The sequence below is a fragment of the Canis aureus genome, chromosome 8, assembly GCF_053574225.1.
Source record: "Canis aureus isolate CA01 chromosome 8, VMU_Caureus_v.1.0, whole genome shotgun sequence".
NCBI lineage: Eukaryota > Metazoa > Chordata > Mammalia > Carnivora > Canidae > Canis > Canis aureus.
In genome coordinates, this window is record NC_135618.1 from 73,128,676 (window position 1) to 73,155,018 (window position 26,343).

At 40.3% G+C, this 26,343-nt stretch overlaps 2 long non-coding RNA genes across 7 annotated transcripts in view; one reads left to right on the forward strand and one right to left on the reverse strand.

Moving 5' to 3' along the window:
• Positions 1–14,664, forward strand: part of LOC144319744 (uncharacterized) — a 54,033-nt gene extending 39,369 nt beyond the window's left edge. For all 6 annotated transcript variants that reach the window (XR_013385465.1, XR_013385463.1, XR_013385466.1 and 3 more), the window contains 2 exons: positions 12,908–13,107; positions 14,398–14,664. This is a non-coding gene — a long non-coding RNA (uncharacterized LOC144319744). The remainder of the gene's footprint in view (positions 1–12,907; positions 13,108–14,397) is intronic.
• LOC144319746 (uncharacterized) overlaps positions 1–26,343 on the reverse strand; it is a 59,663-nt gene that overhangs the window by 4,646 nt on the left and 28,674 nt on the right. The window lies entirely within an intron of this gene.

The window sequence follows — 26,343 nt, forward strand, 5'->3', positions numbered from 1 at the left end:
GTGAATACAGAAGCACATAAGAGAATCCAGCCCTCTTCCACAAGCCAGGCATTAAAGCATTTTGCAATACTATAGTGTTACTTTTACTGCTGATTTTTTTTTTTGTTTGTTTGGTTTTGGAAAATGCAGCTATTTTCAGAAAGATGTTGTTTGTGGTAATAGGTAAAGGCTTATTATGGTTATTTTTCAATGAATCAATACATATGTTTTTTAAATTCTCAATTTTAATTTCTACTCTGGCATGGATTGATAGATGCAAAGCACAGAAATAAAAGTTTCTTGGTGCCCTCAATCACTTTTTAAGAGTTTAAATGGGTCTCAAGTCTACATGGTTAAGAACCACCGGTGGAGGGCTTGAGAGGCTGGGTTGGTGATTTTTGTCTTTTGGCACTGGGTGGTTTTGAGCAGGGGAGTGATAAGAAGGAGCCCACGGGACCAGTGTGACCGATGACTGGGAACAGGTTGAAGTGGGCAGCAGTGAGAGAGAAAGGAGAGAAGCAAGAAGGCTAGTCAGGAGGTCCCCATATTGGTCTAGCAAGTGGTGTTGGTGCCTTGGACCAGCTAGAAAGCAAGGGTGGGGGGATGAGGGTAATGAGGGTGTGGGGGGTGAGAAACAGTCTCATTTCTGGATTCATCTGAAATAGTGAGCCAACAAGCATCTTTGTTGAGAGGCTAAATGTGGAATGTGCAAGTGATATAGGAATCAAGGGATCTTCTACAATTTTTGTTTGTTGGTTTTTGAGGAAAGAATGGTCATTAACTGGGGTTCCCCATGGGATTACTTCCCAAGTAATCCAGGGTGCAGAGACTTTACTTGTAGTATCCCCACATCTTGCCTCGGAAAGAATGTAGAAGGTTCAGGAACAGGAAGAGTGGCTTTGCCTATAGAAAGAACGAGCTGGGGGCCTGGGAGTGGGGTTTCCTGTACAGTCATGCTAATTTGGTTTTGCCACCATGGAAGAAAAATCAGACAGTCCTGAAGACATGTTCAAGGTTTTCCCATGTGCTCAGACCCTGTCTGTACCTTGGCGGGGATGGGGAGGGGGGATGTTGCTGAGGCAGGGAGACATGTCACAGCTCTGGAGTATGCCCTGCAGGGCTGGGAGTGCTGTGTGCTGTCCTGGCCCTGGGGGACGGCCCTTGCACCCCATGGATCCCTTTCTTACAAGCATGGCACCAGACTTCTTCATCTCAGGATTGTGTGACTCTGAATGTCTCTGTGGCAGCATTGTGTCAGGGGGACAAGAAGCATGTGCAGCCTCAGTGAAATCACATGCACAGAGCTAACATGCCTGGGATGCCACCAGCCCAGGGCTCTGGCCCCTTTCTCACTTCCTGCTGGTCCATGAGCAAGCAGAGGTGACAGGGCTGGGGCCACGTGCTTCAGCAGAGATGGCCTCCTGGCCCATTTCCTCCACTGACTGAAGCTGCAACACCCGTGCCCTCTCTCCCTCCCTCTCTCTGTCTCTGTCTCTGCTGTGTTTCTGTCTCTATCTCTTTTGTGGCATGAGATAAATAATTGGCCAGTGTCCATAGTAAAAACAGAACAATAGTACATAAGCTTTATTTTCTGTTCCATCAGAAAACCAGGTTAAATTTTTATACCGCCTTAAGGTAATTCTTCCCCCTTCCCCTCCTCCTCCCTCTCCTCTTCCTCCCCCCCTCCTTCTCCACCTGCCACCCGCTCCTCCCCCTTCTCCTCCTTCACCTTCTTCCTCTTCCTTATTCTCCTCCTTCACCCTCCTCCTCCCTCTCCACATCCACCTCTTCCTCTTCTTCCCTCCACCTCTACCTTCTCCTCCCCCTCATCCTTCTCTTTCCCCTTCTCTTCTCCACCTGCCTTCCCCTCCTCCTCTCTTCCTCATTCACCATCCTTTTCCTCCTCCCCCTCCTCCACCTCTTACTCCTTCTTCCTCCTTCTCCTTCTCTTCCCCCTCCCTCCTCCTTCTTCACCCCTTCCTCCTCCCCTGCTCCTTCTCCTTCTTTCTACTATTATCATTTTTTTCCCATTAAACTGGAACCTAAGGCAACCAAACACCTTTGCTCACTCATCACCATCATCTTGCCTGAGTTGGGTTTGAGACATGTGCCAGTCAGTCAGGCTTCTCCAAAGGAACGGAATACACAAACTTGACCCTTGAACAACATTGGAGTTTGAGATACTAGCCTCCTGCAGAGCTGAAAATTTGTGCATAACTTTTGATTCCCCCAAAACTTAGCAGAAGCCTTAATTATAGCATAAGCAGGCAGTGAACATGTATTTGGTATGTTACATGTATTATATGTCATGTTCTTACAAATAAGTAAGCTAGAGAAAAGGAAATGTCATTAAGAAAATAATGAGGAAGAGAAAACACATGTACAGTACCATACTGTATTTTGAAAACCATCTGCATACAAGTGGACCCACGCAGTTCTAACAATTGGGTACCATAGCCAGTTGGCATGGAGAATTAACCATCACGCAACAACAAAATGGCCTAGTTCTGGGGAAGAAGATCAGGTTTTACTTCCAACAAAGCAACAACAGGAGGTAGCTGGCAAAGAAGGCCTCTGACTTAAATGGGTTTGGGGGCAGAAATGGAAAGAGAGGCCATCCCCATAATATATTCCACTGGAAAGGTGATCTGCATTCTGAAGTAGACACATGAGTTCATAGGACCAATTCCCTCCACAGGTGCAAAATCATTTCATAGATGAGCCACCATGCAATCTGGGTTCATTTCAATGTGTAGGCAGCCCACCAGGAAAACATCTTGCAAAGTTGCTAGATGGTACCAGTTGAGGTTGCACAAAGAAAGAGATAGAGTTCCAGCCACCCCATTCCCCATCCTATGGACCAAAGATGTTTTACCAGCCAGTTACTAAGAAAGCGAGCTGAGCTTTCATAGGTTGGTTCCTAACAGACACTCTTACCCTGCCTCTAACGTGTCCCTAATCACCACTCCTGTTGCTTATTTCGTGTTTAACATCCCTAGTCTTACTCAAACAGCTATACAAGCAACTGGGTCAGAGTCACAGTAGATGTCCTTCTCCCCTTCCTTCTCCTTCTATGGAATCAGGGTGTATCTTCACTGTATCCCCGGAAGCAACTTCCTAACTTCAACCCACAGCTTTGTATAATAATATCCCACCCACCCAAGCTCCCCACCTTACAGCTGAGTTTTGTGCTCTCAATGGTATATAGGACATGGACAATAGACACTTGATGTTATCATGACAGTTGTCCGGGTATTGGTATGATATGGGGCTGGAAATCAGACGAATCCAGGACTTAAGAAAATTTAGGATCCCAAATCACCAAATGAGAGGGAAGATTAGCTGATGACCCCAGAGGTCAGGCCAGGAAACCAAATCCTAAGTACCAGGAACCTAAAAACACAACCAAGTGAATGGAAAAGAAGATGATGTTCAGGCAGGCACAGGTTTTCAAAGAAATAATCCTGAGTGTGAACCACAGGTCAAGGACAAAGAAATCCTGGCAAGGTAGTGGAAGCAGAAAACAAAGTGACATGAAGACATCTGCTTTAGTCTGGATTGCTTCCTAGAGGCACTCCGTGTCCCTTCTTATTTCTTGATGTCTTAAAAGGAACACCTGGTACCTGACAGGCAGAAATGATTCCTCAAAAGGGCACAAGATGGAGGAAGTTTATTGGACTTGTAATCAAGACAAAAGCTTACCTCAAAGGTTTCCCAGTGCCCCTTTCACAGACACTTCAATTACTGGAAAGTGAAGGGCAGGTTCCTTCCACAAAATAGCCCTTTCTGGCCACTTCAGAGTTCTGAAACACTACCTCCAAATCACGCACAAATTAACTGTGGCCACTGGCTATTAATTGTGATAATGGTGCCTCTCCCTCTAGGGACCTGTGAGTACTTCATGCTGAAGTGAGCAAATGGTCCTGTCTGGAACATTGTCATGGGCAACTGTGAGAAGAAGCTGCAGGAATTGAGAAGCCCTAAAGGTCAAGAAAGGGACATTCACTAGAAGTGGCTCTGGAGAATTCTCAGACATTCTGTGGGCATCTGGAAGGAGGTGGATTTCTCCCGAGTAAGGGGGGAGTTGAGTCAGAACAATATTTTTGTACCAATGTTGGGTTTTTTAGAATTTTATTTTAGAAGACTTTTATACTTCAAGAAACATCGAGAAGATAGTACAGTGTTCCCATATATCTCCTCTACGTATCCCCCTATTATTAACACTTTATGTTAGCGTAATGCGTTAGTTATAATAAGTGAACCAATATCAATACATTATTAACTAAAGTCTGTGCTTTGTTCAGAATTCCATAGTTTTTAACCTAATGTCCGTCTTCTATTTGGGATACCATCCAAGGTGCCACATTACATTCAGTTGTCATGTCTCCTTAGGCTCCTTATGGCTATGGTAGTTTCTCAAACCCTGCTTGTCTTTGATGACCTTGATGACTGAGGAATCTTGTAAAATATATTGCAGGATGGCCTTTTATTGGAATTTGTCTGATGGTCTTCTTATGATTACACTGGGGTTATGAGGTTTGGGGAGGAAAATCACAGAGATAAAGTGCCATTTCCTTCACATTAAATCAAGGGTGCATACTATCAACATGATTTATGACTGTTGATGATGACCACGATCACCTGACCAAAGTAGTGTTTGTCAGGTTTCTCTACTATAAAGTTACTTTTCTTTTTTATTCCTTTCCACACTGTACTCTATGGAAAGAAGTCACAATGCACAGCTCACACTTCAGGAATAGAGAATCACGCTCCACTTCCTTGAAGGTGGAATAGCTACATGTATTATTTGCAATATTTCTGCATGGAAAATTTGTCTCTTCCTCCTCATTTATCTGCTTATTCAATTACTTATGTTTGCTTGGGCTCATGGATATTTATTTTATACTCTGGGTTATACTGTTGGAAATAGTACTGGGGAATACTGTTTTATCTACTTTCTGGCTTCGATTATTCCAGTGTGAGCCATTGGGAGACTTTTCAGTTGATCTCTGTGGTTTTCTGAAATGTCCCCACCATTGAGCATTTTTGGTTTTGTTTGTTTGTTTTAGGGGGGTGGTATTTCCTTACTATCTCTCATTACAAGATGCTTGGGTTCATCTTCTGTATTTTCTGCCCTAGTCCTAGAATCAGCCACTTTTCCAAAGAGCTTCATTCTTTTTATCGGAGAATGGTATTAAAAACCAAGATTTGGATGATAGGTGTGCTCACTACTATTGGGGTGTGGTTGCTTCATAAACTTCTTCCTGACCTTTGTGCTGCCACAGCAAGGAAATATATGTGTGTATTCCAACTGATGAACATAGACATACTGTGACATATTTCTATGTATAACCATCTTTATATTCATGTAAACATGAATTTTTACTACTAACTCTAACACTAATTCATTACCACATTGATTATTCTAGCCTCCTCCCCTTGTTGATCTGTAAATTTCCACTCCAACAGTGAGAAACCTGACTCACACCAGCCTCTAACCATTTACTTGTTCATTTCAGACATCAGTGGACAGCAACATCAGAATTGGTAACTCATACCTCTGTGGTAGGCATTTGTGGATATACACTGATCATCTCTAGTATAGAGCTTAGGTACAGTTTCTTTTGGCTTTAATTTTACATACTTCACTGATTTCTAAAGTTATTTGGGCCAGCATATTTTCTCTTGACCCACTTCACTGAGGTTGTTTTATGCATTTATAATACATTTAGATTATTTGTTACATTCTACATTCTATCTGGGATCCTCTGTACTCTTAAATTATTTGTTTTGATGTATATAGTTTCAGGTTCATATTTTATGCAGTAAAGTTCTATGGGTTTTGAAAAATGCCTAGTGTCTTGCATTTGGTAATAACAGTAGCATACTGAATGGTTCACAACCCTAAAAAAATCCCCTATGTTTCAATTCCCTATGCTGAGTCAACCCTCCTCTCTTTCTTCTGGAACTCCTGTCTCTGGGAACCACTGTTCTGTTTCTAATCTCTATAGTTTTGTCTTTTCCAGAGCATCATGCAATTGCAATCACTCATTATGTAATTTTTAACAGATTAGCTTCCTTCACTTAGCAATACACAGTTAATATTTATCCATGGTTTCCTTGTGTCTTGATAGCTCATTTCGTTTTATCATGGAAAAATATAGCATTGTATGTATATACCAGTTTATTTATCCATTCATCTATTGAAGGACATGCACATGTAATTTGTATGTATCTTGTTAGATTTATACTTCTTGTACCTAAGTATTTCACTTTTGGGGGCGCTATTGTAAATAGTAATTTTATATCCAAATTCCTATTGTTCATGCTGGAAAATAGAAACACAGTTGACTTTTGTGTATTAACCTTGTATCCTGAAAGCTTGAAACACTCATTTGCTAGTTTCAGAGGTTTTTGTGGAATCTTTTGTACTTTCTACATAGACAATCACATCAGCTGTGAATAAAGGCAGTTTTGATTTCTTCCTAAGGCAGTTTTTATATCTGTCTTTCTGTATATATTATTTATATATATTATGTTATATGCAATAATATATAAGATATACATATCATACCCTGTTCTTGTTTTATTGCACTGGCTACAGCTTCCAGTACAATGTTGACTAGGAGTGGTGAGAAGGGACATTCTTGCTTTGTTCCCAATCTTAGGGAGGAAGCATTCAGTTTGTCACCATTAATTATGATGTCAGCCCTAAGTTCTTTGTAGATTTTATTTATCAAATTGAAATTATCTCTATTTCTATTTTGGTAAGACTTTTAAAGATTTTATTTATTTATTCATGAGAGAGAGAGAGAGAGAGGTAGAGACACAGGCAGAGGGAGAAGCAGGCTCCATGCAGGAAGCCTGACATGGGACTCGATCCCGGGTCTCCAGGATCAGGCCCTGGGCTGAAGGCAGGTGCTCAACCGCTGAGCCACCCAGGCTGCCCCTATTTTGCTAAGACTTTTTAACATAAATGCGTGTTATATTTTGTCAAAAACATCTAAAAGCTTTTCTGAATCAATTGATATGATCATATGACTTTTCTTCTCGAACTTGTTGATGTGGTATGTTATATTGATTGATATTCAAATATTTAGCCAGCCTTGCATGCCTGGAATAAATCCTACTTAGTCATGGGTATAATTCTTTTTATACATTATTGAATTTGCTACGATTTTGTGGGTTATTTTTACAATTGCATTCATTAGAGATATTAAGTCTGTGGTTCACCTTTCTTGTAATGTTATTATCTTGTGTTATTATTAGGGGAGTGCTGGTCTCATAGAATGAATTAGCAAGTATTTATTCTTCTATTTCTGCAAGAGATTGTGAAATATTGGCTTCATCCATTCTTTAAATATTTATGAGAAATTATTTGTGAAACCATCTGGACCTTGATTTCTTTTTTTCTTTTTTTGGAAGGTTTTTAATACTGACTCAATTTATTTAACAGATATTAGCCTATTGAGATTATCTACTTCTTCTTGTATGAGTTTTGGTAGCTTGCATCTTTGAAGGAATTGGTTTATCTATGTTATCAAATCTGTAGACATAGAATTATTCATAATATTCTTTTATTATCCTTTTAGCATCTACAGGACCAGCAATGATGACCCTCTTCATTTCAGATGCTGCTAATTTGTGCCATCTCTCTTTTCTTTTTGGTCAGACTGACTAGAGGTTTGCCAGTTTTATTGACTTTTTCAAAGAATCACTTTATGATTTTATTGACTTTATTGCTTTCCTCTTTTCAATTTCATTAATCTTTGCTCTAATTTCTTTTCTTCTGCTTGCTGTAGGCTTACACTGCCTTCTCTATTTTACCAAGGTGGAAAGCTTAGTTTCAGATCTTTCTTATTTTCTAATGTATACATGTAATGCTATAAATATCCCTTTAAAGTACTGCTTTTGATACAACTCAGAGAAGTTAATTATTTGTATTTTCATTTAGCTCAAAATATTTTTACGTTTGGTTTGTGAGTTCTTCTATGACCAATGTGCTATTCACAAGTGTGTTATTAAATTTTAAATATTTGGAGATTTCCCATCTCTTTTTCTCTTGTTGAATTCTAGTTTAATTTCATTGTGGTCTGAGAATATGTTTTGTACGGGTTTTATTTTTAAAAATGTGTTGATGTGTTTATGGCCCAGAATATGCCCTGTCTTGAGGAATGTTTCATGTTAGCTTCAAAGCAGTGTACATTTTCCTCTTTTTGGATGGAGTGTTCTATAAAAAAACTAGATTAATTGATTGACAATTCAGGGCAACTATATCCCTCTGACTTTTCTGCCTACTTGATCTATCAGTTCCTGAAGAGGTATGTTGAAGTTTACAACTATAATATTTCATTTTTCTATTTCTCCTTGAAGGTCTGTCAATTTTTGCCTTACCAATTTTGATGCTTGGTTGTTTGGTGCATATGCATTTAGAATTATGTCTTTTGGAGAATGAAGTGTCTTATTATTATATAATGCCCCTTGTTACTCCTGATAATTTCTCTTGTTCTAGCGTCTGCTTTGTCTGAATTTAATATAGCTACTCTGGCTTTCTTTTGATTAGTATTAACATGATCTATTTTTCTTCACTACTTTACTTTTAATCCATTTGAGTCTTTGTGTTTTTTTTTTTTTTTTTTTTTTAGTCTTTGTGTTTTAAATGCATTTCTTACAGACAAACTATAGTTGGCTTTTTAAAAAAGGTTTTATTTATTTCCTCATGAGAGATGGTGAGAGAGAGGCAGAGACATAGGTAGAGGGAGATGCAGGCTCCCTGCAGGGAGCCCAATGTGGGATTCAGTCCCACGACCCTGGGATCACGCCAGAGCCAAAAGCAGACGGTTCAACCTCTGAGCCACCCAGGTCCCCTTCTTTTTTTATTGAGGGCTGTTTTGACCATACTTTTACCTCTACACTGGTACAATTCAATATAAATATGTTAACTCACAAAATTGTGTAAGATAATGTTATTATTCCCATCTTATACATAAGAAAATGGGGACTTCCAGCATTCCAACATGCCTAACAAGGATGGCACATAGCCCAGTGGGTAATAGTACTTGTCTTTGCCATTTGCTGTATGTGTGATCCTCTTCTCAATATCATTTTCCTCAGCCATAAAATGAGAATGATGGTAACAAGCCTATAGCTGATGATTAAATTATGTTAAATGCACTTAAAGTAGTAAAGCATCTAGAAGAGCATGTTGCACTGGGTATTAAAAGAAGAGAAAGAAAAATAAAGCCCTAAGCTTTTCCTGGATCAACATCTGCCTTTGATTCTGACTTTATCTGAGCCTGAAGAATATGAATAGAATAAACTTCTGAAATTTGTTGAGTAGATTAAATGAAATATTACCTTTGAAACACATGCTAAGGAGATGAGCATCAGGTGAGTGTTCAGCAAATATTGTTTATGGCTATAAAAATGTTTATCAATGTGCTTTCCCACATTTCACTCTTATGAATATTCCTGGAATGACCATCCTTTCACACACGAACATATCATTATGTGAGAATGGTTTGTTTGTAGACTAAAATTAGAGAAGTGCTATTGCTGGGTCAAAGGTAGGGATGTTTAAATTTTGAATAGAAATTTTACACAAGCCCGTTCACGTTCAGAGTTACTATTGAAAGATATGAGTTTAGTGTCATCATGATATCTATTCAGTCCTTGTTTTTGTGGATTGTTCCACTGGACTTCTTCTTAAAGGGGAATTTTAAGAGTCCCCCTTAAAATTTCTTGCAGAGCTGGTTTGGAGGTCACATATTCTTTCAGTTCCTGCCTGTTTTGGAAGCTCTTTATCTCTCCTTCCATTCTGAATGAGAGCCTTGCTGGATAAAGTATTCTTGGTTGCATGTTCTCATTGAGGACCCTGAATATATCCTGCCAGCCCTTTCTGGCCTCCCAGGTCTCTGTGGAGAGGTCTGCTGTTACCTTAATATTCCTCCCCATAAAAGTCAGGGATTTCTTGTCTCTTGCTGCTTTAAGGATCTTCTCTTTATCTTTGGAATTTGCAAGCTTCACTATTAAATGCCGAGGTGTTGAACGGTTTTTATTGATTTTAGGGGCGGATCTCTCTATTTCCTGGATCTGAATGCCTGTTTCCCTTCCCAGATTAGGAAAGTTTTCACCTATGATTTGTTCAAATACATATTCTGGCCCTCTGTCCCTTTCGGCGCCCTCGGGAACCCCAATTAAATGTAGTTTTTTCTTCCTCAAGCTATCATTTATTTCCCTTAATCTATCCTCATGGTCTTTTAATTATTTGTCTCTTTTTTCCTCAGTTTCCCTCTTTGCCATCAACTTGTCTTCTATGTCACTCACTCGTTCTTCCACCTAGTTAACCCTCGTCATTAGGACTTTAGCTTGGATTACATCTGATTCAATTGATTTTTAATTTCTGCCTGATTGGATCTAAATTCTGCAGTCATGAAGTCTCTTGAGTCCTTTATGCTTTTTTCTAGAGCCACCAGTAGCTTTAAAATAGTGCTTCTGAATTGGCTTTCTGACATTGAATTGTAATCCAAATTTTGTAACTCTGTGGGAGAGGACTGTTTCTGATTCTTTCTTTTGAGGTGAGGTTTTCCTTCTAGTCAATTTGCTCAGTGCAGAGTGGCCAAAAACAAGTTGTATTGGGAAAAGGAGAAAAAGAGAGGAAAGAAGGAAAGAAAAGAGAAAAACAAAAAAGAAAAAAGGAGGAAAAAAAGAAAAAAGAGAAGAAAAAGAGAAAGAAAAAAAGGGTGGGGGAAGCAAACAGAAATCAAAAAGCAAAACAAAACAAAACAAAACACGGGGGAGTATCTTCTGTTTCTGTATACTTTAAGTCCCTTGACTTCCCCTGGAACTTGTCCATATAGCTGGTCTTCTGGGGGAGGGGCCTGTTGTGCTGATTTTCAGGTGTTAGCGCTTGGGGGAGCTGCTCTGCCCCCTGCCTGGTGCAGGGCTCAGTGGGGGTTGTTTACCCTGTGAAGCCCCAGGAGTAACAACCACAGTGGTGGCGGCCAGCTCTGGAGCCCTGGAGTCTGCTCCCGCAATAACTACAGAGCTCTCCGTCTGCAGGGCCTGGAGGCTCCGGGGCGGGACCGCTGATCTGCTCAGCTCCGGGCAGGAGCGTCCTTGCGGTCCTGGGCCCTCCTGGCCTCTGCCTAGAAATGACAAATACCCACCATTTGCTTCAACGTGGATGGAACTGGAGGGTATTATGCTGAGTGAAATAAGTCAATCGGAGAAGGACAAACATTATATGGTCTCATTCATTTGGAGAATATAAATAATAGTGAAAAGGAATAGAAGGGAAGGGAGAAGAAATGGGTAGGAAATATCAGAAAGGGAGACAGAACATAAAGACTCCTAACTCTGGGAAACAAACTAGAGGTGGTGGAAGGGAAGGAGGGCAGGGGGTGGGGGTGAATGGGTGACCGGCACTGAGGGGGGCACTTGACGGGATGAGCACTGGGTGTTATTCTGTATGTTGGCAAATTGAACACCAATAAAAAATAAATGTATTAAAAAAAAGAAATTTTACACAAATGTCCCCCTAAGAATTTCACCATTTTAAACCCCTCACAGACAATGTTTGAGGATGCCTGTTTTCTGTACACCTTCACCAACACAGGGTGTTATTAACCCTTTGCATTTTTCTGTCAATATACAAGTTATATTTTATTTTAATTTGTGTGTCTTTATTTATTGGTGAGATTAATCATATTTATATGTCCTTCGCCTTATTCATGTTGTGTACCCATTTTTTTCTTTAGATTTCTTTGAATACCTGTTATATGCTGGGCATGATCTCTGAGCAGCAGGAATATGCTGGTTATCAGAACAGATGAGATTTTTGCTCTTGCCAACTGAGGTTGTTTCCTGATTTTTGTTTGTATTGATTTTTAAAGGTTCCCTGTGTATTTAGGAAACATCTTTGTCTATGATGTGTTACAAATTTGGGGGAGAAATGACATTTTTAAGGCATAGGCTGATACAGGACATCTTTTCAAAGTATAATAAAGTATAAATTCTCAGGAGGAGCAGAAGCAGTTATTTCCAAATTGGAGGCAGCAGTTACAATTGACTGTTAATGATTTTCCTGATTCACCAGAAAGAATCAGATGTTAAGTTCCTTAATACATTCTTAATGAGAGCTGGTCAGGGACAAGAGAGGCGAGGTCATCCTAGAGTTTTGAATTAATGCCCTAGTTCATAGCAATTCTTTCTTTTCTTCTCTTTCTTCTTTTCTTTTTTCATTAATTAAACAACTTTTATTTTTTTTTATTTATTTTTATTTTTTTATTTTTTTTTAATTTATTTTTTATTGGTGTTCAATTTACTAACATACAGAATAACCCCCATCAGGGAAATACAAATCAAAACCACAATGAGATACCACCTCACACCAGTGAGAATGGGGAAAATTAACAAGGCAGGAAACAACAAATGTTGGAGAGGATGCGGAGAAAAGGGAACCCTCATACACTGTTGGTGGGAATGTGAACTGGTGCAGCCACTCTGGAAAACTGTGTGGAGGTTCCTCAAACAGTTAAAAATATACCTGCCCTACGACCCAGCAATTGCACTGTTGGGGATTTACCCCAAAGATACAAATGCAATGAAACGCCGGGACACCTGCACCCCGATGTTTATAGCAGCAATGGCCACAATAGCCAAACTGTGGAAGGAGCCTCGGTGTCCAACAAAAGATGAATGGATAAAGAAGATGTGGTTTAAACAACTTTTAATGGTATGGCCTGGCAATAGACTCTCAGGCCCAAATCCAAAAGTCAAAATTGAAGGACATTACCTCATGTGCCCTAATGATAGAGTCTTTTGGGTAGTAGGTTAGTAATCAGTAGCTCTCATCGAAGTATGGAGCTCTTTTAAAATTCAGGACAATAATTTGTATCTAATCTGTGCCAATGAACCAAACATTTAGGGCATCAAGATGTTCTAATGTAGTCACTGCTACTAAGGTCAGAAGAGACAGAGTTGAGCACCCAGCCTTGGATGGCTCCTGGCAGTCTACCTGGGAAGTCACAGTTGAGCTGAAGTCTCTGGGGACACCAGCAAGTGCCTCTTGGGTCTTCTCTGTGAGATGTGATTTCAAGGGGCATCACTACTACTGTGAGACATCAGGTAAGGATCCAGAAAACCAGAGCACAGACCATGGTACTTGGCAGGAGAGGGTGTTAGGGAAGGCTCCCCCAACTATACTTCTGGCAAAAACTGGAGGATTAGAGAAAACAAAAGAAGAATAAAGCTTCAAGCTTCTACAGTCTCAACCCCCTAGAATCATCCACAAAGGGTATTTTGTTATATTCCTCTGAAGTCTTTACTTTTTAAAAGTTTTTTTTGTAATCTTATTTGTTTTTCTCTATGCCCAATGTGAGGCTTGAACTCACAACCTTGGATCAAGAGCCACGCACCCTTCAGACTGAGCTAGCCAGGCCCCTCTGTCCGCTTTTTATAATCCCACAATTTTTATTAATGCACATTTTTATATTGGTGGAATCTGTTTTTACTGGCTGCAAAATTTTCAATTTTCTGAACGCTCCAGATTTATTTCTCCATCTTTCTCATGATGTTCATTTCACTTTCTATTTATATTTGAATGCATTCTCTAGAATAAATTTCTTGAGATAGAATTAAAGGTGCAAGACAATCACGTGTTTTGTTTTGTTTTGTTTTTAGATTTTATTCATTTATCCATGAGAGACACAGACAGAGGGGCAGAGACATAGGCATAGGGAAAAGCAGACTCCCAGCAGGGAGCCTGATACAGGACTGGATCCCAGGACCCTGGGATCACGCATTGAGCCAAAGGCAGTCACTCAACCACTGAGCCACCCAGGAGTCCTGACAATCACGTTTTACCTTTTTCAAACATTGCAAAAGTGCTTTCTTAGCAGATGATTCATATTTGCCCATCTATCAGTAATGTATGTGATTGCTCATTTCAGCAAACTCCTATCATACTTTCACATTTTTCCAAAGTCATTCTAGCTACTTTGGAAGATATAATAGAGTATGATGTTAAAACTTAATGAGTTTGCATGTTTTTCACATGTTTAGTAGATGTTTAGAATCTAATACTAGTAGATATTTTTTTTGTTGCTGTTGGGGGAGGTAGTTGTCTTGAAAGACCTTTAACACCCTGAGGACTGATATGGTTGAGAGATATGGAACCTCCTGTCTTGGTCCTGTTGACTTTGTATGTTTCTAGCTACCTTCGTAACCCCAAATGCCCTGGACTGATTTTAGATTTATATGTTTTAGTTAATTTTTTTTTTTACCACTTTCTCTGATGGATCTTGTCCTACTGAATCCATTTAATCCTGGGGGAAGGAAAGGAGAAGCCCTCTTAAAGCTGTAGGTCTAAATCTCTTCTCTTCACCACTGTAAGCCAGTTTTTCTGCTTTCTTGTAGGACTCATAGAGGAAAAAAGATCCATTCCTAGGACTATGAAGATGAAAGCCAAGTGCCAAGCTCTACTAGCATTTCCTTAATGGAGGACCCAAGGGGTCCCACATCATTCTCCAGAGAAGGGGCAGCATGGAACAGTTAAATCCAGTTAAAGTTAAGTTTTGGAATCAGACCTTGATTTGAGACTGGACTCAATCACTCATAGCTGAAGTAATGTGGAGAAATGTTCAGAAGGATTTAACACAGAGGTGGCACATAATGTGTGTTCAATAAATGATAGCTATCATCATCATCAATAGTAGTAGTAGTGTAGATTAATAGCGGGGATGTATGGGAAAAAATAGTCAAGAGAAAAAAAAATGTTGAGAGAAAGAGGCCTTAGGAGACTTAATATCCCAACTTTACAAGTTTGCTAGGAAGAATATTACTAAAGCTATCCTCCCTCCAATTTTAGTCATTTAGCTTCCTAACCACGTGCCCCTTCTGGTTATAGTTTTCAACTGAGTGACCTAACTTCCATCTGTCTATAAGTGGTGCAATTGACAGAAACCACAAATATCCTTTGGCTAATTGGACCACTCATCAAATGGACTGTAGCTGATCTGTTCAATCAGAAGGCACAGTAGGAAAATGTCAGACTTGGAGTCATTTCCATAACTGGCAAAGACATTGCTAAAAGATCAGAACACTGAAAACATTGAGCCATCCTTCCTTGTAAGATTTTCATGAGAACTTCATTTTCTAAACTTGCCTCTCAGCCTCTTAAAGATTTATAAAGATGATTTAGTGCTTTGATGTGAAGATAAATATGCCTGTGGTTTCAGAAATGTCAAAGATATTGCTTGAAAATGAAAATTTCAGGCTGCCAACTTCATGGTCTACATGGGGCCATGGAACTTGTTAAGTTGCTTCTTATCCCATTATCTCCAGCAAACCGTTACTCCACTTTCCATATATAAACAAAATTAGCCTAGCCCTTCTTCACACACATATTTATTTATTCAGTGACCATCTTTGTTGACATTCCTGATCGGTTTAGTCATACAACTGATCAACATAGAGATAAAGCTTATTTTTCTCCAACTCTACATTTCAAATCTACTGCCTCTCTCCCATCCTCAAGACCCCTGTAGTTTTATATAATCTCGTGTAGGCTAGCATGTTATTTTTTCTTATTCCTCTCCAAGTTATCTTCCTGAAAAGCTATTTCTCTAAAATGCAAATATTAACATAGCATACCCCCACTCAAATAATTTCATATGCTTCCAAATATCCATGACAGTGCTGAGCCATAATTAACAATGATGGAAGTGCTCTGTATCAGAGCTGTTCAAGATGGTGCCCACTAGCCACATGGAGCTGTTGAGCCCCTCAAGAGTGGTAAGAATGAGAAACTGAATTAACCTTTTAAAGTTTTAACTAAGTGAAGTTGAATTTGAAATAGCCATATATGGCTTGGGTTGTCTACCCTGATGCTGCGGATCTATGAGATGAGATCCAGGTTGCTTAGCATGGTACACAAGGACCTCCATCATTTGGTTCCTGACTACTTCTCCAGTCCCAGCTACCAGTGTTCTATGCCTTTAATGTTTATTAGTAAGGTTAAACACTTGTAGCTCATACTTTTCCAGACAATGCAATTATGTCTGTGCATAGCTATTCCCTTGGCCTTATATATATCTGTCTCTCCTCACCTTGTACAATTGCCATATTCTCTAGGATCCTTAAAACTGGAGTTTTATCCCTCCAATGACTCCTTCTTGCCTAACCCTGAAGCCCAATGACTTCTTTAGTTAGGTTGTTTTTACCTCCTGCATGTGGTTTTGTTATTGCACTGCTAACACTAAATTTTAATTACTTACCCAGCTGTCAGTTTCTTGAAAACAAATTTATAACTTAATCTGTTGGTTGGTTGGCTTCTCTAGCACCTACGACATTATCTGGGATAGACTGGTCACTTAATGGATGGTTATTTAATTATGTGTCATTGGATTATTTAATTGACATTATGTAAACAAAACCATTCATTATTTAACAATTATTTTTTTCTGGTTCAGGGGTTATCCTTTGGAATCAGGTGGTTTCTTTTTAAGATTTATTTATTTATTTATTTATTTATTTATTTATTTATTTATTTAGTTGAGAGAGAGAAAAAGCAAGTGTGGAGAGGAGGGGTAGAGGGAGAGGGAGAGTTCCAAGAAGACTCCATGCTGATCACAGAGTCCAAAGCGGGGTTTGATCTCACAATCCTGAGATCATGACCTGAGCCTAAGCTAAGAGTTGGAGGCTCAACTGACTGAGCTGCCCAGGCGCCCCTGGAATCAGTTTTAAGTGAAACACTGAGACATTTCATTTCCTTAGCAATAGAAGAAGAGTTGGGATGGAGTGAGCTTGCTGAATTCTAAAAAAAGCAGCTACAAATGTCTGATATCCAGTTTTACCTGTTTGTTCAGCGCAGAGTCTGAGAATCGAAAGCCCTTAAAAGTACAGACTCTTTTCAAAAAAGACCCTATTCTGTTGTAAGATTGTTCCTTCTACAATCACTTGCCAAACATGAGCTGTATTTAAAATATATGCAGTGCCTGTGTTTTCATAAAACATATATAAATTAGATCTGTCCTTTGCATAGTTTAAAATATTATAGCAATTTCTCTATGTGGAGGGAAGTAACTTCTAGCAAGTTCTTTTCTTTAACAGTTGTTCATATAATGGATAGACTTTGAGTGGGTTATCTCTGATTTTTGATCTGGAAAACACCATGAATCGCTCTGTTATTTTTTTTTCCTGGCTCTCTTAAGCCTTGTATTTGTATAGCACTTCAGAGTTTACAAAGCACATTTATCTCTATTATCCCACTTGATTGTTATGAGAATCTTGCCAAGCAGGCAGAGCAAAAACTGTTATTCTGTATTCATAAGAAAGGAAGAAAGGAGCCAATACTCTATTGCCCAGCCTCTGACTTGCCCAAGTTCTTTGGGGAGCAGGATGGGGCCAGAATTCTTCCTCAGTCTGACCACAACTCCAGAGCTATTCTCTCTGCTGGGATTATGCTCAGATTATGGGCGGGCCATACTCTGCTGGGACCAGGAGCTTGCAGCCAACAATAGAAGTCTTCCCAAAATTGCAGTCTTAAAGTGAAAGTGTGTTCTCACTATGTCATCTTGCTATTTCCTTTCTGGAATGTTGCTTCTAGTAAATGAGGGGGAAGATTGCCAGTGACAGCTTGATAACTATCCCCAACCACAGTCGACAGGGGTTACCTTCAGCCACAAGTTGGCAAGTGTCTCCATGGTAACCCAGAAGCAAAGCTATTTCTCGGATGCATCTCAACAGCAAGAGCACGATTATAAACTTTGTCAAGAGGCTGGAGTTACACCTCTGGATAGGGGAGAAAGGGCTCCAAATACTTAAAATATATATTTGTAAGATTGCCTTCTGGTCATTGACATATGCTATATCGTATAACTTTTGAATCTCATTCAATGTGATAATATTTCCTGTATACTGTCTTCTGAATTCAGAATTTTGGCAATACCATATAGGTGAGAGCACATTATAATATGAATTTTCGAAAAATTCTGTAACCAAGCTTTCTTGTGTGGAATTCAAATTCAAATGGGATCTACTTCAGAATAAATACAGCATTGCACCAAATCTAATTCATTATGAGGTTTGTTGGTATTTCACATTGATAGGTTGGAGGGTCTACCAAATACTCCAATGGAGTAATGTGCTTTATTTCCAGGTGCCTTTCATAAACAAGAGAATTAAGATACTCTCTATTTTCTGCCAAGTCGCTGGAATGTTAAAAAATCTGGTGGTTTTTTCAGTCTGTCTCCAAATGCCACTAGCTTGCTCTACAAATGTGGACTTCCTACCACATCTCTCGGGACCTTCTACTCCTTATGAGGAGCCTGCTTTCAACTGTTCCTTAGCTCTAAGACTTCCAAAGATTAGTATTTTGTTCCACACAGAGTAAGGAGCAGATAATGGGTTCAGTGTTCCCACTTCAATTCAGATATCCTGGCAGACAGAAATTCAGAATAAGAGAGCTAAGTAAGGGTAGAAAATGAAATACAGTTAACTCTTAGTCAACTTCTTAGTTGTAGAAATTATCTACAACCTGTGTGTTTAGTACCAAGCAGAAAACCTGTCTCCTTTCTACTTCTGGACTCCTCACCTAAACCAGTTGCTTTGAATCTGAGCAGATAATGTATTTTTAATTAGACATAATCAGTTATTAGTGTGTGCCAGTAATTTATTGCTGTGTAACAAAAGGGCTCCAACGTTTAACGGCCTAAGCCAACAATATTTTATTATTTCTCACAATTTGGTGGGTCAGTTGGATATTGCATCTGCCCCGTGCACTGTTGTTTGAAGTAATATATGCATTTGCATTAAGTTAAGAAACCGATTGGGGCTAGAATGCCCATAGTAACTTCACTTGCCTATCTGGGAGCTCATGTATGAAGGCTGGAATGTCTGGTGGTTGGTGGGCCCTCTCTCTCCATCAAGGTAGCTATTTTCATGGTGACTCAAGAGTGACAGGTGAAGATACTAAAACTCTAAAGGGTTAGAGTCAGAATCAGCACAGTGTTATTTCTACTGTATTCTGTTGGTCGAAGTAAGTCAAAGTCTAGCCAAACCCCAAGAGGCAGAATCAATCCACTTCTCAATGGGAAAAGTTACATCTCTGTACAAAAATGGAACATAAGAGGAGTTATTTTTGGCCATAGCTGGAGACAACTTCCCAGCCTGCCCTATAGCCACAGCAATTTATGAGCCTCCCACATGCAAATGTTATCCACCCACCTCAAAGATCTTTAGTCTCAAAGATCTTGGGCCCAAAGCCAGGATTTAAAGTCAGGTCTGCTGTGGCTAGATGTGGATGAAACTACTCGGGTAAAGTTCCTCTTGATCAGGGACTTTGGAAACCAAAGCAATAACACCACCACCAAAAGCAAGCATAGTCAGTAGGCTTGCTCATACAAAGACACCCAACATAAATGGTGAGATAAGAACAGAATAATCACAATAGACACATCTGTTCAAGAAGTCAGACACAGGGATCCCTGGGTGGCGTAGTGGTTTAGCGCCTGCCTTTGGCCCAGGGCGCGATCCTGGAGACCTGGGATCGAATCCCATGTCCGGCTCCCGGTGCATGGAGCCTGCTTCTCCCTCTGCCTATGTCTCTGCCTCTCTCTCTCTCTCTCTCTCTCTGTGTGACTATCATAAATAAATAAAAATAAAAAAAAAACTTAAAAAAAAAGAGGTCAGACACATACCATGAGCTTTGCATCCATGGGGATGGGAAATGTTGCTTTGTTAGAGAATGTTGCTCTGCATTTGAGAATGGTTCCCTAAACCACAGCTTTCCTCTGCTCCAGACTCTACCCTCAGAGTCATTCTCTCTTTTGAATAAGAAAGGGCTAATGCTAATATCTGAGTAGCTTCCTCATCCTGTTTCTGACCAATATGGAAGGTTGGACACCCACAGGACTCTTGTTATTTGGCACTTTTATTTCTTCAGCCAAGTTGGGAGTATTTTGCTAGTACAATTATTTTAAAGCCTTTTGGATTTCCTATGAATCTTATAGTGGCCCAGAAGCCCCATCCAATATTCTCTCTGACACAGCTTCTCCCTGTTTTGTGCTTCTTGGGCTGATATGGGACAGCAAGATTGTTGGATAACCTTACAGTCTATCTGTGAAGATCTACTAACGCTACCTTAAATCTTGCAGGGGTCTTAGAAAGAGTTCTAGCAGCCTTTATTCAAGAAGAGAACATACTCACACTTTTATTGGGGGCAGCACTAGCTGGGCATGGATGGGTGCCACTATTGGTGGCTGTCTTTGGAAATAATTCAGCACAGACCTGAGAGGGGTCTCAGAGATCATCTGATCCTACTACCCATTTGGTACCAAAATCAACCCACCTTGAGATTAAGAAACTAAAACCAAAAGAGAAGGACTTGGCCACAACCATAAGCCAAATGGTTAACAAAGCAAGAAAGAAAAATTTCATCTCTTATATTCACATTCAGGAGTGCTTTCTGCTACATTTATCCCCTAAGTGAAGCTGGAAAGAAACATGGCTTTAAACTACAGGCTGAGGAATATCAAAGGTAAATTATCTTGGAAGCATCTTTTTTATTATTATTCATAGCATTGTTAGCTTCCTTTAGTATACACAGCAGAGTCAACTATATTAGAAAGATCTAAAGTCAGAGAACAACAATCAGTGTGAAATTGGAAACCGAGCTCCAGTTTCTGTGTTTCTAGAACATCTGGAGGAAAAATAAAATGCCATTTGTTTTGGTGTTTTAAGGATCTTTTACTTCCCATTAATTTTTCACCAAGTCATATAACAAATGCATTTTTTAAAAACAAATGCTTTTTATTTGATTTTTATTTTTTAAGGATTTTATTTATTTATTTGAGAAAGAGACAGAGACAGAGAGCGAGAAAGAGCAGGAAGGGGGAGAGGAGCATATGGAGAAGCAGGATCCCTGACTTGGGGCTCGATCCCAGGACCTGGAGATCATGACTTGAGCCAAAGTCAGATACTTAACCAACTGAGCCATCCAGGCTCCCCTAAAAGGTGCCTTTTAAACACCTTCTACATGTCAGATTCTATCCTCTGCATTGGAGGTCGGCCTTGGAGATGCTCACTAGGTAAGAGTTTAGACAGCTGATGGTGGGAAATGTAAGTGTGTAGTAGAGCAGAGAAGGCAGCTCCATTTGGAACAGCTAAACAGTACCTTGGATAAAGAAGAAAGAACAGAAACTCACCAGGACTTAATAACTGGAAGGAGCCCTGAAAGAGCAAAGAAAGTCCACAGTTGGATGATGTTAGGGTATAGTATGCATGATGAACAATGGTGGAAAGAGAAGTTCTGGGGAGGTCAAAGACTTGTGGAATCCTTTGACTTGGACAAGGAAGCTGCAGAAAGAAAGAATCAGAGGGTGTTCTGGGCCAACCTCAAATCAGAGGCCATTCACTCTGGATTAGAATGGGGGTTTCCAGGGGCACCTGAGTGGCTCAGTCAGTTAAGCATCTGACTTTTTAAAAAAGATTTTATTTTATTTATTTATTTATTCATGAGAGACAGAGAGAGAAAGAGAGTCACAGACATAGGCAGAGTGAGAAGCAGGCTCCATGCAGGACCCCAGGCTGACCTGAGCCAAAGGCAGACACTCAACTGCCGAGCCACCCAGGTGTCCCAGCATCTGACTCTTGATCTCAGCTCAGGACTTGATTTTAGGGTTGTGAGTTCAAGCCCCATGCTGGGCTCCACACTGGGCAAGGAGCCTACTTTAAAAAAATAAAAATAAAGTAAAAGAATTGGAGTTTCCAATCTATCAGTCAGGTTTCCTTTCACTTTTCTGTTGTCATAGTTGTTGCTCTGTATGGTAACAAACCCTGATGAGAGCATGGCTTTCTCAGGGAGGTAGCACATGGAAAAGACACATGGTCATAAAATCAGGAAATGTTCACAAAGACACATGAGTGCTGAGTAAGCCATACTGACCATACTGAATGCACCTACATTTTCTGTTTCGGGTCATGCCTTGTACTCTGAAAGGCATTGCAAATTTGCTTGCAGATCGTGTACCCCTGATTCAGGACCATTGCCATGAGGCAGTCAGAAGAGAAGTTATACAACATGTTTTAGGCAAAGTGAGTATACATTATTTGAAAACATCATTCATTTTTAGAGCCTGCAGCATTTCACCAAAATGAACATTAGAGATCATATAGTCGAAAATCTGCTACTAGTTTAAAAAGAGAGAGAGAAAGAGCTGGAGTGCCTAATTCTTCTGTGTCCGGATAAACCTGGGCAGGGTGGCTATTCAGACTTGTGTCCAACCTTCGAAGGCTGGCTACCTGTTAAACTTCAACCATGGCTCAAACACAAGGCCCAAGGCCAGACCTGTCATACTCTCAAAGAGACAATCAAGTCGCCGCCTAGCAAAGAAAACAGAGGCAGCAAGAAGGCGTGATGCCATGAAATAAATTAGAATGAACATCCCATTTTTATCTCCATGGCAGGCGGCCCGTTCCATTCTTTGTATGCTATTTTCATATGTTCCCAGCAGTTTGAGAGCTGAATAGGAAGAGAGGAGGAATGGTATAGAGGAATCAGAAGGGAAGTGAGAGAGAGAAAACCACTGGCTATTAATCCTGACCCAGTAAAACCCAGTTGTGTCTATTGTAACTAGACAGAACCAGACGTCCATTCAAGGACTTGGCATTGAAATGAGTGAGACATGGCCCTCACCCAGCCTGGGCCTCTCTGCCTCTCTCCCTAACCTTGTTTCCACTGCCTTCGTAAGCCTGGTTTGAAGAGAGTGACAATTCCCTGATTCTTCCCCAGTGGCTTGTCCAGCTGGGTCTATGGAACTTGAAGAGGGGCTTGGGAAGCTCCCTGATGGAGACAGGAGAGTCTTCTCCAAGTTCAGCAGTACTTCTGTGCACACATCCCTCCTGTCTCCCAAACTGGCCCAGCACTGAGGAAGGCATGATGCTGTATGATGGGCTGGGTGCCAAGCACTGAGATCGTGCTAGAAAATGGCCAGTTTCGATGGCAGATTTTATCCATTAAAACCTATTACTAGTTCCCTCCCAGAGCCCAGCTGGTTCCATTATAGAAAATTGGAGTGAAATGATGTCAGGTTTGTGCCATAAAAATGAATAGGAATCTTGCTTTCCATTATTTTAAATTGCAGATTGTTGCACTGATATGTATTTATTTTTGTCATTTCTCTCTGGCCCCAGTTGAGGGTCTGACCCTTGAATAATGAATAAACAGAAAGACACATGTTGGCACTTGAGCCTTGCCTGTGTCACCCTGGTTTTTCCTTCCATTTGTGACAAATTCAAAAAAAATGCAACACTCTTAAATGGGTTTATAATCTGTACTCTTTTAAGCTGTCACTCAATCTCTGTCTCAGAAAATAGGCTATTGAAACTCAGGAGGAAATATTTCATAGAGACCTCAACACTGCAAACTTGTTTCCAGTTTTAGAGGCAGCCCTTTGGTAGCTTTAGAATTAAAATAAGAATTTGGAGTAATTGTTGCTTATTGAGATAAAGGAGGTTCATTTGGAAATGCCAAGTACACTTTAGCAGCCTTAAAAATGATGGCTTCTTTTGTTTGGGCATAATCGAGTTTTCTAGATGTTTCTTTCAGACCCAGGATTTTTATAGGATGAATCTTGAGAGTGGGGAAAAAGGGCAAAGCAACAGTGAGTATAATGGTAATGACTATGTGTTCATTTTAAAGTATTTTATTGTTAAAGGAGGGTTTATATCTTGTTGCTCTAGTGCTTAAGTGGCTACCGGGGTATAAAGACCAAAAAATATAATAAGTCCTAAAGTTATTAGGGATATGAGAAGCAGTTGAAGTACCGTAGAGATAAGAGAATTTATATTTCTGGGCATCCTTGAGTTTTGGGAAAATGTACAACTCACAATGGCCATTAAGATCACAGGACCATACAAATAAAAAAGCCAGCAAACAGATAATAATTGCTTCCATTTAAAAAAAATTCAAATGCAATTGCTTTCAGAGATGCAGAAAACATCCTAGCATGTATTTCTTTGCCATTTCATTAATTACAAAGTGTGACAAGTGGATTTCAGAGCAGATGGCGGCATAGAGTCAAACACACAAATGGTCTCTACTAAGTTCTATTCTTCTAGCTAAGTCCAAGTCCTAGTCCACCCTCATTGAGAGTGGCCACAGTAAACATTGGATCTGGCCTCTCTGCAATGTTACCACCTTGACTTTCAGCCCTATGGACAGCTGTTAAGAGTCTGGGCTTCAAGGTGAGAGAGAACATGAGGGCCACGATTTTCCCACTGCCACTTTTGAATGTGAGAAATAGAGAAATGTCAATGCCTTCCTTCCTCTCCAAATCAATCTTATCCTGACCTCTTGGCAGGCAAGATGCTGAGAAATTTGATCTCAGTCATCATCAGAACTCTAAATTCATGATTGCATAAGAGAAATTTGGGGTTTCACAAAGCCTAGAATGTTTGGAAGTTTCCAGAATATAGTTCTATGTTGGTCATCTATGATGCAGACCTCTCCTAAACACAGAGAGTCCCCTGCACAAGTGCATGTCCATCACTAGGGGTTATACCTGCAACAGGCTCCTTGATGAGTCTGGGAGCCCCCATGCCTGGGTCTCACGACCTACACATGACTCTGTGTTATTCATCTCTGACATCCTCCAACTTGCCAGGCAGGAGTATAGCAGTTCTCCTCCCAGTTTTAGAGAAGTTTTTCCTGCCTCAGTTTGTTCAACTGTGTCTTCCTTTACATGCTCTTCCCTCCAGCCTTTCTTTCCCTTCCAGGAAGGTCTCCTGCCTCCGGTCATTAGAAACATAATGTTGACTCCCCACCCCTACTCCTTATTGGAGGGAGAAGCTGAAAACTGACAGCTCTTGTGACTTACTAAAGCATGTGTTAGGGATGCTTGAATGGCTCAGTGGTTGAGCATCTGCCTTTGGCTCGGGAGTGATCCTGGGGTCCTGGGATCGAGTCCCACATTGGGCTCCCCACAGGGAGCCTGCTTCTCCCTCTGTCTATGTCTGTGTCTTTCTCTGTGTCTCTCATGAATAAATAAATAAAATCTTTTAATAAATAAATAAATAATCATGTCTTAAATCTAGATTCAAGTTCTGATTCTATCACTTTAGAAAAGCTAACTATGCTCTCTATGCCTTGGTTTTTGTACCAGTGGAATTGTGACCATGCCAATTTCATAAGGTTATTGTCGAGATTAAACAAGGGAAAAAAAGTACATTTATACCGAGCTCAATGCACATGAAAAACACGGATAAAATAATACTCGTTAAGATGGAATTGTGGCTTATCTTTTCATTAGATCTTGTGCCTCAGTTCTTAATAGGAGTAGTTCACTTGGACCAATGTCATTTCTGAAGCCAGTTGATCACCATTTGAAAGTGCCAATGCCAAGATGAAGGCTCCTGAGAAAGAAACAAGGGAAACCTCCTCTCTGTGCCTTGTTCTCCCACCAGAACTCAGGCAGGATAAGTAACATGGTTGATTCATGACCCATCTCGAAGCTCCAGACACAAGTATTTATCTTTAGGTTCAACGATACCGTGCTTAAGGGCTCAGCAACCTACACCTACACCCAGACTGCCCTCTGGCCTCAGCTCAACTAAAATTCCCCAACACAACTCAAGAATGATTGCTTCTCAAACAAAGCCAGTATGATAAAGGATCCAGATATTTCAGGGGAGAAATAGAGAAATAGTCAGAGCTGGGTAGTGGGTCTTGGTGGCGTGGTTCTTAATATGTCACATAGAACAATCATCAGCCATGAATATTAGCTATTGGGTCCCAATCCCTAGAACCTGCAAATGTTTCCTGGTTTGGAAAATGTTTTGTTTTGTTTTGTTTTGCCTCTGTGATTAAGTTAAAAGTTGTGAGATGAAGAGGCCCTGGATTACCTACCCTATGGGCTCTAAATGCCAACACAAGCATCCTTATAAGAAAGAGGCAGAGGGAGATTCAACACACAAAAGGAGAAGACCATGTGAAGACAGAGCAGAGAGGTTTGATGATGCTGGCCTTGAAAGCTAGAGGGATGTGACCATAGGCCAAGGAAGGCTGGCAGCCACCAGGAGCTGGAAGGGGCAAGGAAGGGGTCTTGCTGAGTCTCCACGAGAAGAGTGGCCCTGCCAACACCATGATTTCTGCCCAGTGATATTATTTTGGGATTTTTGGTCTCTAGAACTGTGAGAAAATAGATTTCCATCGTTTTAAGCCACCAGGCTTTTAATTTGTCCTGGTAGCCCCAGGAAGTTGATAGAGCAGGAGAAAGGAAAGTTGATGAGAAGAAAACAGGAAAATGTGAAGGCAGTAGAGGGACAATAACAACGCTTCACCCCTTGTAAAATTGATGCTTCACC